Source organism: Xiphophorus hellerii, chromosome 15 (genome assembly GCF_003331165.1).
Source record: "Xiphophorus hellerii strain 12219 chromosome 15, Xiphophorus_hellerii-4.1, whole genome shotgun sequence".
Classification (NCBI taxonomy): Eukaryota; Metazoa; Chordata; class Actinopteri; order Cyprinodontiformes; family Poeciliidae; genus Xiphophorus; species Xiphophorus hellerii.
The window spans coordinates 20,986,396-21,004,179 of NC_045686.1; the positions used below are offsets into that span (position 1 = coordinate 20,986,396).

Sequence of the window (17,784 nt, forward strand, 5' to 3'; positions counted from 1 at the left end):
CAGACTTACGGCCCGTACGAGTTGAGTATTTTTCTCCTCATTTGAGCTTTGCTTTCAAAGCAAAACGGACTCAATAAACCCCTTTTTTTTAAAATCTTTTTTTTTTTACGTGTCTGGCCCATTTATGTGAAAAGCGTTGTGTAACTCCTCCAGAGGCTCCCTCTTTCTTTCTCTTTCCTTTGTACCCTCCGTCCTCCCTTCCCTCTCCACCATATGGGAGATTGAGACGCAGCATGTTTTGAGGATGGAAAATTGATTATAAATAGATGATGCGGGCATCCACGGTAACGACGGGTGGAGAGTGCTCTGTCCCACATTGCCCGTGTCTCAGCTGAAATGATGCAGCACTTTGAAGCTTTCCAGAGCATACTCCTATGCTTTAATGCTAGTAAGTCTATATGCCTCTAGGGAGCTCGATTGGAGGGGGGATCACCTAATGGGCCATCCTCTTCCCTCTTTGCCTTGGAAGAGCGTCAATTTCTTCTTCTTCTTCCCCCACCCTGCCACCCGCCGCTTTCTGTTTCTCTTTCCAGAAGACTGGTTACAATAACTACAGCTCTCACAAACTCCGGTCAGAGCCCCGGCTGTGCGAAGAGATGGAGGAAAGGCACGCATGTAAACCCGACCTGCACATCCAAAAGCCCGCACACGGTGACTCACGCCTTGGAATCCTTCAATTCGAGGGTAATAAATTGCAGCAGGAAGCAATTGTGTCACCGATGTGCTGAGGGAGATGAAATTGAAACCCGGCTCGGTGACAGTGGCACGCTCTCAAAGGGGGAGAAGCACCCAGGCGGCCCCTCGCTTTGACTACAGGGAGACGAGCTGAAACAATTCCCAGAGTCCCCCCTCACCCTCTTTTGCGATGCCAAGGCTTTCTCTGGGTCATGAAAACGTTAGTCGGGTTGAGCACTCTTGGCAGTGGAACTGCGTCTGCATACACGTGTCAAGCGATAACCTCCTCTCCCTTATTTTTTTTTTTCCTTCGCGAAAAATGAGAATTCGATTGACAGCAGCAGCATCTAGTCGGGTAATTGTGCAGGCAACCAAACAGAGATATGGAAATGCGATTGCTGCGTTAAACAGCCACAGGAGGTTCTTATGATGATTGAAATATGTAGGAACACACACACACACTCGGAAATAGACACACACACACACACACACACACACAGAAATAGACACAAAACCTATGCATTGCCTTGCGAGGTTCTCTTATCGCTTGAACTATTTCACAGTTTGTCACGTTAGAACCACAAACTTTGATGGGTTTTATTGGGAATTTTATGAATTAACAACACAAAGTAGGACATAAGTCTAAGGTTAAAGGCAACAGTAAGATTTTTAACCCTCTTAGCATTGTACCAATAAATAAAATAAAATGCTTCTTGCCTAGTTAGAAATATAGGAAACATCTCAACTAGGACAGTTAAATCCAGGACTTGAAAATTCACTAAGTCCACTGAATCAAGGCTCCACTGTAACTCTGGAGGACCTGTAGAGATCCAAAACGTAGGTGGCAGAATACGTTGGTAGAAAAACCGCTGATCATGTACTCCACAATTTGTTCCCAGATGCAGATCGAGAGCAAAACTGAGTTGATGGAACAAGGACTGAGGAAAATACAGATAAACTCTGGAAGCAGTCAGTCATTCTGAAGTCTGCCTTCCAGCAGGAAAACAAACCTAAAAATACAACCAAAGCTACGATGGCATTTTTATTATTACAGTTCACACCTACTCTCCATCCAATCTGATTGAGCTTAAACTAATTTGCAATAAACAATTGGCATCTCTAGATGTGCAAAATTGCATATTCCTCAAAGATTAATGCCTGACTTTTCAGACTTTTATTTGTTTAAGTAAAAGAAATGCACATTTTATTTTCACTCCATGTGACAATGGTAGGCTGTATAGTTTTGTCTTATATGGAATCCCAGTAAAATACATTGAGATTTGTGAGGTCAGTGAATACAGAAATGGGTGTCTAAATAATTTTATAACGTGCTGTAAATATAGTTTTAATTAATTAGATAGATTTGAAAGGATTTAAAGTTTTAAAACAGTTTATCACTCGTTTTATTTATTTATTTTACATACAAACGTTCCACCTGGAACCTTTAGTTAGTTTCAGTTTCTGCTTCAAAAATTGATCTGATGCGACGCCGGAAAAGACAATTGTGTGAATATTATTCAAAAAGGAGTCAGCCAATCAGCGAAGCTATTCAAGCCTAAAATAAAGCATCTCAATGCTAAACGCGTTGCAGCAGAAGAGACGTCCCCAACGTCAATGTCGGTGTCCACGGGCCATATTTCTAAATAAGTCGTTTTTCAAAGAAGTTACTTGAATGATCCGAGGTTCCTGAAACACTTGAACGCTGAACGAGTCTAATTACAGACACTCCAATCGGCACAATGAAAAATCTGAACCAAGTCCCACCACTATATAGGTACAGTACAGACCAAAGGTTTGGACACACCTTTTAATTCAATGAGTTTCCTTTATTTTCATGACTATTGACATTGTAGATTCACACTGAAGGCATCAAAACTATGAATAACACATGTGGAAATATGCACTAAACAAAAAAGTGTAAAACAACTGAAAATAGCCCTTATATTCTAGTTTCTTCAAAGTAGCAACCTTTTGCTGTGATTACTGCTTTGCACACACTCTGCATTTTCTTGATGAGCTTCAACAGGTAGTCACCTGAAATGGTTTTCACTTCATAGGTGCCCTGTCAGGTTAATAAATGGGATTTCTTGCCTTATAAATAGTCATGAAAATAAAGAAAACCCATTTTAATTAGAAGGTGTGTCCAAACTTTTGGTCTGTACTGTATATAGCTCCTCCCTCCGCTTTACTGCGCAGCTGATGGGCGACTGTTTGCTCTGACTGCAGGTGGCATTGGTGACACACACACACACGACTCCATCTTTGGCCCCGAAGAGAGAAGTCAATCAGATCCCCCCCAGAGTGCTGAGGGGGAGCCCCAGCATAACTGGATAAACGCTGCTGTCTGGCTCGTGAGTGGAAACGCAGTCGGAATCCAATAAGAGCCCAATCTGCATCCAATGAAAAACGTAGCTAAACTAGGCCTGCGCAACGTGGACGGGTAATTTGGCCAGGTTTAAACTGCCGTCATTCTGTTACGTTCCCTCACGGCCCTCTGCTTCGCTCTCCCGTCTTGCTCTGCTCCGATTCCCTCCACGAGAGAAAAAAAGCAGACGTTTGCTGATCTCGCAAATTCTCTCACAATGATACTGTAGTCTGTGCAGACAGCTGATTTCAAATTCTCAACCTTGTCTGTAACGTCTTGTTTTATTCGAAGGCAATGGTGTTTTTTTTTCTTCTCATGCAAGATAAAAAATAAACAGCATGTGTCGAGAGCGTCAACAAAGGCTCGTCTAAAAGCAGGCGGACAATAGGATTGGCAGAACCTTATTTTCTCGCTAAGTCTGTGGGTATCAGATAACGCGGAGTGTTTTATTGGGTGACAGATAAATAAAGAATAGCAGAACAGCGTGTGGGAAGACAGACACCAGTCTAAAAGCCCTCCATTCATCCCTGAGTTATGTTTCAGCTGGGTTGCAGTGTCAGATTGAACCCTAATCTCCTCCAGATGCCCCCACAGAACAGAATTATCCCCACCCACGCAGGACCAAAACAAGGACAGAACCTTGAGAAGGCGACTGATTAGATAGGTATGCTGTAGTTGTAACTTGCTCATCCATCTCCTTGGTTTTGTTTCAGTGCATCATTTCTTTCTAGTCCTGACTATAACTGTACAGTATTTTCTATAGCTCTTTATCTTTTGCCTGTTCCTTGATGGATGGGAAGAACAAGGGAAATATATGCATAGCCCTGTGATGACACACCACCTGCTTTTATGTTGGATTCTCAAACAGATGTGCCGTCTCTCTCTCTCTCGCATTATTGGGCGTATTAAAGTGCGCCGTGGCTTTGTCTCCCTGACTTTGTAAATACAAACACCCACAACATCATTTGCAAAAGCCAATTCCATTTCCTGCTCTATAAACCCGACCCACCGCATTTGTTTTCCACGGAATCAATAAAAACCCGACCAGAAACTTTTTAAGTGTGTGAAGGACAGCTGGTGCCGTCGACGCTCTGCGGGGGGTGGCAAAACCCCGGATTTCATCATACGGAAAGGAATTTTTACAATGTTTGACATTTGTGTTCAGAACAGAGAACATAATTTATTCCCGGGTATTTTTTTTTTTTTTATATAAGCCTTCAGTCCGATTTCTTGCATGATGAATTCCACATAAAATTAGCTTGGTTTCAGAAGCACTTTGGGGTTTAATGAAAAGAGCTAGGCTACGTCAAAAGTTTTCAAGAAAATAAGTATCGTTTTGAACAAACTTGTGCAGAGTAAAGCAAAAAAAAAAAAGAGAAAAAAAAGAGAGAAAACAAATTATTCAGAGTTAGATGGAAGAGTGCTAACACAAAAACCAAAGTTAGTTAACACGTTCTCTTTTGCCAGTAGGTCAGTGCTTGTATCATCTTAAATCTGTAGGAAGACAAAGGAGTTGAAATTTAACTTGTCGTCGCTAACAAAACTAGCTAACGACAGTATTTCCGCTATGCTAATGGCTGTGCAGTAGTATATCGGATTATTCACAGTTTTTATGTATTTTTTTTCTCATGGTCCGGAATCTATTAATTTAAGGATTAAAATTGTTAATAAATTAATTTGTGTTAGACATTATTCAGTGCTTAAGTTTTTGTCAGATAATTGCATACATTTTCTCCAACTGTGTTTGGGGAAAAAAATACTCATCTCACTTGGTCCATATCTGTCTTCTCAGTGGAAGAAAAAGATAAAGTGGTTTAGGATATAGATCAATCTAGCATTGGTTTTAGACACGTCTGATAAATCAGTATTTAACTAGACATTTTGATCACCAGTTTGTCCAGACTGCTTCAGATTCTTTTGAGAGTCACAAAACATTTTCTTGCAAATTAGAGATTACACATATCCTGTATCCCTACCACAGAATGTGTGCCAGTGATACCTGATCACTTTATTACGCCAGTTAATCAGATAATAACTAGTCAATCTCTCAGGGACACTCTGACTATAGCGTGTTGAATCTTCATTCCAACAGTCAGGCCAGAAGTAATTATAGAAAAAACTTAACGTATGCTAACGTCACAGCAAAAGTAGCATAGTCCATCCTGATGCAGTCCAACACTTGATGTTTCACAAAACTTGCCTCAATTCTTCATGCCTGAAACATGTGAATTTATTTTTCAGATATATAAAGATACTTTCGATTGAGTGGTAACCCAATTCATTTATTTATTTTTACATTTTAAAAAGCAAATCTTTCAAGGCTTAACATTTATTCTCACCTGCCGAGGACGGGCTGTAAAATATCCGAGACGACGCGGAGTTTTAAAAGGCCCCACAATTTGAGAGGATGTCCGTCTGTCCTTGTAAAACAAAACTGTAAATACGCACAGTGAAATTTACAAGCCAATTGAGCCGCCTGGAATTGAGTCAACTTAGTAAATGCTGAAGAGGAGAAAAGGAGACAAGGAGGCCTGGAATTATGTAGGCCACTCGAGCTGAAGTGTGGTCAGGGACGGACTGGGCGGCTCTCGCCTCGCTCTGGGCCAGGTCTGCTGAGAAGGTCATGTGAAAGTGGAATGTGGCCGAGCTGGATGGTCGCCAGAGGCTGTGTTCAGTTGAGTTCTCACTTTTTTAAGCAAAGTGAGACCTGTCTGCCACTTGAGAGAGATTCTCTCTCTCCATTTCCAGACATTTTAGATTTGAATAATTGAAATCAATTAAGTTCTCTTACTACAAGAGAAAAATCTCGCTTTTGCTGAAGGAGTTTGTGTTTTGCGTGACATAATCACTACAAAAACAAATTATACTCTAGTGCAAATATCTTGAAACTTAAGTTTGTCTTGAATTAAGACCAGCTTTAAAGTAAAATTTCAGCAGGATATATGATCTTCTTTTGTAAATAATTCCTTAATATTGATGAAAAAGTTTCCATTGTCAGATAAATGTGAAAAATGTCTTGTTACAAAGTGAAATAATCTTCCAATGGAACTAGACCGTTTTCATCAAAATTAAGGAATTATTTACTTCAAACAAGCCTCAATATCTTGATAAAAATTACTTTTATGTTAGTCTTAATTCAAGTGTACCAAGGTATTTTCACTAGAAGCTAGATCAAAATCAATTGGTAAGATTTTGTGTTTTTAGGGTTAGAGACAAGTCTGCAGTTTAACTGGACCAGCTATGGTCTGGCAAAAAAAACAAAAAAAAAACGGTTAAGATTTAGTGATAGAAGGGAATCAGTCAATCAGCAGGTCGCCGACAGAGCGAGTTAACCCAGCAAGCGACATGCAAAACACCAGAATAATTGTGTTTTGTGCCAGAATGTAGACTGCCCGTACCACGAGGAGGCATAAAATAAACAAATAGGCAAAGAATGTACACAGGTAGTGAGGCCACACTAATGTGTGTATACAAACAAGACACATATCCACAGAGATATGAAGGGATTTTCCTGATAAAATCCAAACATAGAGCGGTACCTCGCCCTGGATAGGCATCTTCAAGATAAACCAGTTGGTACTAAAACAAATACGCTCTCTTTTTGTACATGTGAAGAAGCTTAGAAAGAAAAGAATTACGGTAACCCCTAGCAGGAGAGGCAAGGAGTTACATATATGGTGTCAGAATGCTGTTTGGGTTGGGAGCGATACTGCATTGTGACAATCAGGCTATTGTTCCCACCTTGAGTCACAACTCTTGGTATCGCAATAAGAAACCAGGCGGTGATGTCATGCTGGAAATGGAAAGACTAACAGGGCAGTCTGTAAAGGGGGATGAAAACAAGGGTACTTTTTCATGAGCTGCCTAAGATCTCATCAAGTGGCGACTTGAAGAGCATAAAACTATTAGGTGCATTGAAATTTGATCCAAGCAATCTTTTGCCTCGAGGGCAGAAAAAGGATTAATTTACTTTAAAATAGGAACCAACACAGAGCATTTCTAAAGTATCATCATACACCTTTAACTTCCTGATGTGAGTAATGTTACAGCAGCAAACTTCAATGCATTTCATTTAGATTTTATGCAACCAAAACCGTAAAGCAGATAACTGTAGACAGGAAGTACTGTAGGATGATAAATGGTCTTCAAATTTAGAACCCCTTTCTGGTGCGATTATATGGCAGCAAACCATTCATTTGGGAAATGTCCTAGCTGGTGTTGCAGCTCAAGAGGCTCAAATGTTCTGCATTTTCTTTGAAACGTAGCTGTAGCTCAGTCAGGTTAAATGGAAGAGCAGCAATTTTTTAATTTTGCCTCAGATTTTAAACCTATTAGCTTTGTCTATATGCTTCTGATTCCAGGATTGCACTTCACTTCTGGTTATACAATAATTGAATCATGACATTACTAGCCATTGTTGGCCATAAAGAAAAAAAAATATCAGCACCTGCCCTTTTGGGGATGAATTGAATATAAAATCTCCCCAAAAATTCCTTTCTTGTCTGATTGAATTAAATTGTTTATTTGAAAGTTTCCAGGTGTGCAGCTTCACAGCTTTTTTAGATAAAAGCTTCATTTAAGAGTTCACAGTTTACACTGATGTGAACAGAAACCAAGTACAAGCATATTTTGCAAATGAAATTGCAGCAAGGAGAAAATTCCCTAAATGTAGCAGAAGGTAGGAGAAAATCGAAACGGCTAAATTGTGTCATTTAACAGTTTGTTTGGAGCGTAAACACAGAAACATCTGTGTGCCGCAGATACCTGCCCACATCGCCACCATATCTGCGTTGTGAAGTGGGACTCGTCTCCATTTTTCATCTTATCAGCCGCTGCATTTGTGGGGGGAGGGAAAAAAAACAAAAGTTTCATCCGTCACTATGAATTCTCTGCTTCTACATAAACCACCTGAAGCGCCACTCGCAAAAACGTCAACAAAAGGTTTCTCGCTCCGAAAGATCCCGACTGTTGAAGACAAGCTCCTGAAGGCAAGGTGAGTTTTTAATCAAGTGCGAACATAAAAATGGAAGATAGAGAGGAAAGTTGAGGGCAGACGGGGTTGAGAACGTGTCAGAGGCGCGAGGCCCCGTTCGAGGTTCGGTGAGGCTGGAGCAGAAAATCACAGAGTGAGGTTCCATGTTGAGTGCTGTACGCCTGTTGGCAGGCCTTCTGGCTCGGAGTCACCGATGCGTTTTTGGCCAATTTATGATGGCTCCAAAGCAAACAGTAATGGTTCTGCTTACGGGCTGTAAAACATGTGTGTCAGCCTACTCAGTCATTGCCAGCGCTGTGCGCGTAAAAAGAAAAAAAAAAAATGGCATGATGGTATTATTACCTTTCATATCAGATTAACACTAAATGTTAACCTCATATTCTATAAATGCTTGTCTTAAAAAGGCCCACTTGTGGGATTTAGATTAATGGTACGTTGGACAACAGCATGCTGGATACTTTAGAACAGTGAGAGTGCATTTGTATTCTTTGAACAAATTAGTGAAAACGATCTAATGTTTAAACTATTTGTACATGTATTTCCCACGCCAGTGATTGACAGGACTCCTGTGGTTGGACGACATTCTTTCACCACTAGTATTGGTCCACTGAATTGGTCTTATACCAAAATAAGTATCAGCCCATTGTTTCGTCTAGTCAGAATCAGTCATATTCACCAGCTCTCTCTTGGGATAAATCAAAAGACCTCAACTTTTTCAAATCAGTCCTGAATATAGTCTGAACATATTTCCTCGTCATGTTACCGTTTTCCAAAATGAATATTTAAACGTAGCTAAATGAAGTGTTGCACCTGCAATCTGCAGGATTTTCCAAATGGTGGATTTCACTGTAAAGACTAATTCCTTGTACAGGTGTGAATATCTTACATCGTTTACAAAAATAATACTGTACACACGGGATTGTTTTCAGAAAAGTTTTCATCAACACAAACTTCCACAAATATACCATGAAGCGTTGCTGTAAATATGCCAAACGAATAGTGGGTATGGTAGCTAAAACCTATGTCAGCCAAACATAGGTCGTCAAAACAACCAAGACTTCCTGTCAGGAATTAAACATGGTGCCAGAAGTTTAATTTGTTTGGACAATATAAAAGTTGAACTACTTTTAAATAGAGTATTAGAATATAAAGTTATTAAAACACAAGGCGATGCCAATTAGGAATCATGTCAAAGCAAGTATCGAGATACATTGGCACATTAATTGTTGTGCCAATGTGATAGTGTACATGTTTTCCCATGTACACACACAAACTCAGAGTTTTCGTAACTCTCCACTTTGGTCAGAGTTTTTGTAAATGATTGTTCTTAGAGAGGCCAAAATGCATGAAAATGCATTCATTTTCCAAGATATCCATCTACCTGAGGACTACACCTAAGAACAAGTAAGACTGTTTGTAACCTGATCAAAAAATCTTAATTAGGCAAGCTTGGAACATGTTCAAAGTCAAAAATTATTTTTCATACAGGAGATTTTGTTCTTTGGCCCTGGAAGATTCATAACTGGCAAAATAAGAATTATAAAAAAAATATGGTATAACCCAGAAACGAGCAGCCTGCCAACCTAAAAACTGTTCCAAAATCAGACTGGTCCACCTCAACTGGGAATAAAGAGAACTTAATCTCCAGATTACCAGACGCAATGTTTACAGTGCAGTGACACTGTTTTTCTAATTGATATTATGTAAATAAGCATTTTCTGTAGGTCTGAGATGCTCACATTTTGTGAAATATTTATAACATATGTACATTTTGCATCACTTACATTCCTCCAGGTGCCCTGTTGCAGACTGTATGACCATCTGGGGATGATCGTTAAGGATCAAACACTCTACACACTGTAAACGTGTTGGAAAATTGGTCCCGCTGCCACGCCGTTGGAGCTACATCGAGAATTTCATTGAGGTGAGATAATTTATATTAGTATATTAGTACAGAAAAATCTGTTTTAATTATTAATAACATATGCTACAATATCAGATGTATAGAAAGCTAGTGCTGCAACATTATTTGAAGTTCTGTTTCTTTAAAACGAAATACATACATGAAAATGTGACAAGGGCCTTAGTGTAGTTTTTGTGAGAGGCCTTTTTGCTAAAGAAAAATTATTGTGTTTATTCGATCATGGTGCAAAGGGCATGATTAGACTTTGAGTATCAAGCAGGCACAGCCAGGTTAACTGTCACATAAAACTGAAGAGCTTAAATTACATTTCATTATCTAAGTGAATTTACGCCATCAGAGCTTCATTTGTTAGCTGCTACTTTGCTGCATAAAATCAAGCAAGTGAAATTTCTGCAAATAATTTTTCTTCTTTTAAATATCAGTGTTGGTAACACAAGTAAAATAAAAATAAAAACATTCTAACCATGTTTTTTTTTAATTTATTTATTTACTTCAAGTAAAGTCAGAAATGTATTAATATATATTTTTTATTGAAGCAGTTCCTTCTTTTCATTCAGAAAAGCCTGGAGGTCGAGCTCAAATCTCTCTCATTATGTGTTTAATGTTCAAAAAATGTCTTTATGCCAAAAGAGTTTAGATTCAAAATGTTCTGTAGCATTGTTGCTATTGCAGTCAGGCTGATTTTCTCATTTAGGTTGGCAGGGGTTCGTTTAAGAAAAAGATTGCATTTCACCACTGATGCTTACATCCATAATGCTGCACAACGAAGGTCATTGTGGACGACTCGGCTGCAAACTGAGGTATATCGGAAGTAGTGAAGTTTTTCCCCCCGCTTGTTTAGCTCTGGTCATCTTTTAGAGACCAAGGCTAAATTTTTAAGTGTTTTTTTTTTCCCTCTTCTAACTCTGAATGACAGATCGCAAATAAACAGGTTGCTGTGGTCGCTAAGCAAGAGATTATGAGCGTTTGATGAAAACATCTGTTGGTTTAAGTTGCTACAGTTGACGTCAACGCCGTGGTTCGACCTCCAGACATTGACGTGAATTAACCGTTAAGGCCTTTTTTTTTTTTTTTTGGTCTTGGTCTTTGTGTTATTCTAATGTCTCGGCAATGGACTTTAATCTAATGACCGTGTTATAAGTACCCAGGTATTATCTTCAAAAAATATACATTTGCAACATTCTTTCTGAACTATTTAGTTTCTGTTTATTTTCCAGGAGGCAGAGGGAATTTGAGCCCAGTTGGTGGGATGGAGGCTAACTTGCAGATGTATATAGAGGGAGCTTTTTTTTTTTTTTTTTTTTTTTACAGACACTTAACTCCAATTAACCTTCATTCTCTGATTTGCCTTTAATCACATTGTCCGACGGTATTCGACTCCATTTTTGTACCCCTCTGCTACACGCTCAAAGAACAGTGAAGCAGCGCAAGAACAAGCTTCTCCTTGTGTTGGATCTCCCTATTGGCCGGTGAAACATGCTATAGTCTTCTTTGTCCGTTTTCTCTTTCCCTACTCTAAGATCTCTCTCATTACTTCTCGTCTTAGCCCCCTCTCTTCGTCTCTCTCTCTCCTTCTTTCCCCGCTCCATTGCAGGATTACCCTCAGGCTATGTCCAGCTTCAGACAACGGCTGATTCATGCCCATAGTAGGCTGCTGCCTTTACTTGACTCCACTGTACAACAGGATTGGGCTTGAGCAAGCAAATGTTTCCACATGAGAGAGAAATTCAAGAGGATTGTTAAAAGGGAAAAAAAAAAAGTCAAGAAATGTCATCCAAGTGTGCTTTTTATTTCCAACATTTCCAATTTTTTATTTTTTTTAACAAAACTCTCCAGACTAAGTAGGTCATCGTTGTGTCAAAAATAATGTCAGATAATTTTACTTCTTAGCCTAAAACTGTAAGAATGGACAGTATTGAAACAGAGGCATAAACCGTTTTTTTTTTTCTCCTTTTTCCCTCCCTCCCCTCCTGCTTCTTGCAAAAACACATTCCAGCTGTCGAATGTGTTCAATCCTGCTGCAATATATAAAACTGTTTCAGACTACCTGCCTGTCCCCTAAAGCAATTACAAGTGACAGAGCTCACTTTTGGCTCTTAAACCCAAATGCCTCAAAAAGGTGCCTGTTGAGCTGTCACCTTCCATGACACATTAGTAACATGCTTTGTCTTCCAGTTGACACATGAATGACAATGCATGGAATTCACAGATTAGGAAAGATGTCGCTTCGGGAGACTTCTCCACAAAAGAGAAGGACTGTGTGACTTTTATTTTAGTTTTAAAGCTAATACTGCAGGCAGGTTGTAGTAGAATAATAATAATAATAATTTTAAAAAAGAACGTAAATTGTACTGTACGATAGTTTAATTTAGCAAAATTTGATAAAAACAATTCGGTGCAAAAATGTTAAGTAAATTAGATAGAACACAGTGCCAACAAAAACAAGGGACCAAGATTAATAGAATAAGCAAAAGAATGTGATTAGGCAGAAAATATTTAATTAGCTAAAATTAGCCAACAATTTTAGCTTTACTAGCTGAAGTAAAGCTTGCTGATACATGTTAATCATTGTAAATGACTTACAGAAAAAAAAGAAAGAAAAAAAAGTATTTCCTGAGTTTTTAAAAGCCAGTGTTTCAAAGATTCTTTCTTCTTAAGATGGAGTAAGCCATTTGAAATTGCCCTAAACTAGCTTAGTTAAGCTAAAGTTAGCATACAAATTCAGCAAGTAATCCTAAATTGCCATTTTTTTAAGTAGCTTTTAGGCTACAAAGGAAGGTAAAAGCAGTCAGACTTGTTGAAAAGGGCACATTATTACTTTTTTGTATAATATAATAAAATGCTTCAGCTAAGACTTAATTTTGAAATTTGCTTCCAAAATGAGAAATTTTTAAATATATTAAACCAAAGTAAAAGAAGTTTAATTTAAATACATAGATTTGTTTTTATTTGTTATTTAACACGATACCACAAAAGTTTGTGTGTCCTTTCCAATAATCAACGGACATACTTGACTGGTATTACAGACATCAAACTCTACTTGTGATTGCCGATTGGTATTTGAAAAATGTACCTCAACTTCTTGAGGTTAGAAACCCTCTTTGCCATCGCCCTAATCTTTAATTCTTTCCACAGAGTCTGTCATGGATTATAGCCACTCTGTGTTAAAATAACATTTTTAAAGATTTCACACTAAAGTAAAAATACTTTAGTGTGAAATCTTTAAAACTTACTTAAATCTAAATATGCCTGATATGTGAATGAATTATTGTTTTTATATTTACGTATAGTTAAGTGGTTTCGGCAGTGGTTTGACATTAGAGCTGTTAAAAAAGGAAAGAAAAAAAAACATTACTTTTAATAGTTGAAATACGGGACACAACGGCTGGAGTTTTAGAAACACTGAACGGAAAACTTTACATATGTTGACATGGCTTGACATGTTAGAAGAAAATAGAAATTTCAGGACCTGAAAAAAAAAAAAAAAACGCGTTGATTTCTTTAAAAAAACAGAACAAAATGAGTGACTCAGTGAAGGTGAGCTCATCTGATCTCCAGGGGGAATCGGTGTTATGAAGCGCTTTATTTCCTTTTTAGCACATTATAGATCTGACCCCTTGACTCATCCTGCCATTCAGTGGATACGGTAAAAGCTGCCATTGAATCATTCTGTAAATAGAATTTCTTCTTCTTCTTTACAAAAAAAAAAGCAAAGTAGGGTTTCCTGTACAGCAAGTGTGGATCTTCGGTAAAATAAACTTCAGTAAAATATGTTGACACCGGGGAGGTATGCATTGTTATTCTCTATAAGATGTAACGCTCCGTCATTAATCACATGCATTTGGGAGTCGGGGTCTGGTGTTCAGCGCGCCGGAGGTGTATTAAGTGAAAGCCGTAAATAAAGCAGCTTTGTAAATTGAGTGCATTCGGGGGCAGCTCTTTTTCCTGCCGACAAAGCTTTTGATCATAGCGAATGTCATTTTCTTGGTGTGTTTACTTGCATGAGGCAGAGGAAGACTTCACACCTTTTTTTTTTTTTTCTAAATAATGACACCTCTGCAACAAGGCAGAGATTAGAGATAAATGTTTGCGTTTCACCCTCAGACTAATAAAAAGGTAAAACTTAAAAGGCTCCAAAGTTATTTTTAATGGCTTTCAGCGGAGGAAAAAAGAAAAGACGATGGAAGACTCCAGACTGGCCTTTAAGCTGATTTGAATTTTTAAAACGACCCCCTGAGAAAGCATGCAAGTGCTCTTTTATCACGCTCGGTTCAAAAAAAGAAAAGAAAAGAAAAAAGAGCGAGAGAAAAAGAAAAAAAAGAATGCGTAGCCAACCTTTTATTTACCGTCACCTGTAGGTCGCTCATTAAAATCATCAAACCTCTTTAAGACTCTTCCTCGGATGATTCACGTCACCCCGAAGGTTGACGAGATGAGCGCGAGGTCACGGAGGAACAACAGGCATCGAGTTAGAAGGGAACACGGCGCTTATGAATAATGCATGCACCAAAGGTTTTGTCTAATGGCACTCTTAAAAGTTTTAAAAGTTCATCTTTCAGCTGAGGGTGCTCTTGGCTAAAAAGCCTCTTTCTCCCGCCCCACCGACGTACATGAAGTCATCCTCCAAACTCAGTGTGAGTGAGACACTGATTGGTGTAATTATGTTTTCAGTGATTACTTATCTTAATGGCACTCATCACAATATGAGACATGAATCACAATGATTTCTGAATTAAGTTTCTGGAACAGACTGTCTTTTTTCAGTTGTATTTCACCAAAAAGAGAAGAAGAAAAAAAAGGCTGCACAGCCCCTAAAGCAATCCACACACAAACACATGTTGAAAATTTCAAGAGGGCCACTCACCATCTTCGGTCACTTGGTGGTCATGGCAGGGTCAGAGGGAGAACAGAGGCGCTGAGAGAACGGAGAGCGCGACCCCACGGCGTTTACGCTCACATCCCAGGCACGAGGAAGAGAGCGGCCGGTCTCGCTAACTTGAAAGCCCAGACGGAGTGCGGTGGGTTCCTGCCGCCGTGAGTTCAGAGGAAGCCGCTCGGTCGGTCAGGCCACAACGGAGAAGAAACAAGACGGACAAAAAAAAGAAAAACAAAGGCAGGGAGAATTCAAAGACGCTTCTTCCTCTTTGCTCCTTGCTTTCCTCGGTGTAACTCGACCTCCTTCGAGGTCCTGCAGGCAGGCAGGAAGGCGCACAGAACCAGTTCCAGACCTGTCCCACTCCCGACGGCTGCCTCACCCCCTTCTTCTCTCTCAGGTTTTTCTCCATTTTTTTTTTTTTTTGTATCGCTTAACTCTGGGTTCCGCGGCCCTGGTGATGAGCTCACCGCAGGCTCAGGTTTCAGCTTCTTAGGCTGGAATGCGAGGGCAGCGTTCGCAGAGGCAGAGGTGCCGGGCGAGGTCAAAGGCTACCGGGGCAGTTTGGAGGAACTAGGACGACAGGGGTATCTGTCATCTGGGACCAATGGAGGGAAATCTGAGGGGCCTGGAGAGCCGAGAACATAACAGGAGTTACGAGGGTCACGGGTTACGGATGTTGTGGAGCAAGGCAACATTTGACAGCTCTGGAGGCTATGGACTAGGCGACGCTCACTACATTTACACGCTCAAATTCACACGCACTACCACTGCTAAGTGCCAGATTTACTGCTCACTTAGAGACCGGAGTGTTTTCCTCAGGGAGAGACTTCTTTTTTCCCACCCCCTTTTGTTGAGCTACTGCTTTCACAGACTTAGGTCAGCAATATGAAATCTGCAAATAGATTAAACAAAGTTTGTCGCCCCAAGCACAAAAGGAATAATAGTTTAATTTGGACAGAGTATTGATACAAAAAGATATATTTAATGGTAATCAAGCTAATAGCCTAACCCCGGCTCAGTTAATAAGATTAAAACAGTACATTTTAGAAAGGTACATTTTACCTTTGTAGTTTTAGAAGGTAAAACTAGAAAACTTCTGAAGAAATTTGAACGGGGCCTGCCACAGTATGCCTGTCGGTTGGAACCCAGAGTAGGGATGCTAAAAATTAGAATCAATGCTAAGCTTAGCTAAAATAATATTAATAGTGGAAGATCAGAAGAATATTGACTAACATGGACATAGTGCACTAGTGGGTGCACTGCGGTAACCAGAGACAAGAAAAATATCTAAAATGCTTATTTTAGAAAGAGGTAAAGTTAGTGTACTTGCTTCGCAAGGCGGTGCACTAACTTGAGAGAAAAAATAGCTAAAATGCTTATTAAAAGGAAAAGACAGATGTTAATGCACCACCTTGCTTTCCATTAACGTAGTAGGAAGCGGCAGTTATTTTGAGGTGTAGAACAATAGGTGTTCAACAACGTAATGAACTGCAAAAACTATAACGCTAAGAAGCAGAACACAAAGCATATTGTTGATTGTACTGAAATTGTAAGAAGGTCTACAAGCAACTGATTAGCTTGAAAATAAATTCAAATTAGACCAACTTTTACCAAATCAAAACAGGTCTACTTCCATTTTAAATACCAGATAATACCTTAAGACTGAAATTCACCACTATTCTGAGTTGAACATTTTTTTAAAAACTGGTAGGAGGCATTCTCTTTGTTATAGAAAACTCAATAGTCTTCTAGAGCAGTCGTCCCTAACCCCTGGGCAGAGGACCAGTACCGGCCCGTGGACCAATTGGTACCGGGCCACACAAGAAATAATTAAATATTTCCGTTCTATGTATTATTTGAGTCTGGAGGTTCCTTTATTTTGAAAATCCTTTAACCAGATTCTCTCAGTTCTTGCGTGCCAACATTGAGCCCACAAGCAGCAAAATGAGTAAGAAACAGATCAGATGTCTTTAGAAAGTTTCTTTGTGAAGGGGAAAAGGCCCAGAGAAGAGACAGGAGAATGGATTTATCCCGTCAGGTGATTCCCACATTCCAAACCCGCTCTGCATAATATGTGGCGACCGGCTCATAAGCAACACTTCGGGCGTCATTGTCTCTCATCACTCCCAGATAGGACCGTCTCGTTGCAGAGAAACAAGCTCAGGGCTCCCATTAGTCGTTATCGTGAGTTACAATTTTCATAAAAATGTTCGTTTTTGTGGTGCATCTGTATCTTATTTTGAAGGGATGTGTAAATGTTACCATAGCAACCAGAGCCAGAGAGCGTTAGGGCAGTGGTCAAGACGAGATGAGAGGAGTAGAGGTTGTAAGTCTTTAGTCTGGTTCACACGGCACGATTTAAAAATTGTCGCCTCTCAGTTTTGCTCCCAGTCAGGGAAAATCCCACACACTGCGATAGTCGGGCCAAGACAATGTTGAATATGTCTGATTTTAGATCAGAGCAGTCCCAGTGTTGTACCGACTGAACCAGATCAGTCGTGACACACATCACACTAGGAGGATCGGTTACTATTATCGGAACACGCCAAGATTGTCATAGGGGGGAAATCGGCGCAAAAAAAAAGATAAAGTTGTGCCGAGTGACCCCCAGGGCCGCAGTAAAATTGCCAAGCCTTGACCGGTCCGTGGTGACAAAAAGGTTGGGGACCACTGTTCTAGAGATTAAGTTGTTCAATGCTAGCTTTTTGTTGTTTGCTTTGCTATTTTTTTTCTCCAAAGGTGTTCCTCAAGGATGATCACTCAGCCTCTTGCTGATGTAAGGTAAAGTAAAAGACTGCAGCATTTTTGCTTCTTCACGTCTTATGAATGGCAAAAAGCTGCTATTCACTTTGCTTTCTTTCAATTTTATTTAGATTATTTTTTCAGTTTTATTTATGTATTTGTCCATGTATTGCAAAATATGACATCTTATGATAATCTACATTTTTTTA

General features: G+C 39.5%; 1 protein-coding gene across 1 annotated transcript in view; it reads right to left on the reverse strand.

Moving 5' to 3' along the window:
- The window catches only part of flrt2 (fibronectin leucine rich transmembrane protein 2), a 61,192-nt gene extending 45,290 nt beyond the window's left edge, over window positions 1-15,902 (reverse strand). Inside the window, exon 1 of the mRNA XM_032585217.1 lies at window positions 14,822-15,902. The gene's annotated coding sequence lies outside the window, so the exon portion shown is untranslated. The remainder of the gene's footprint in view (window positions 1-14,821) is intronic.
- Window positions 15,903-17,784: the final 1,882 nt, after the last annotated feature.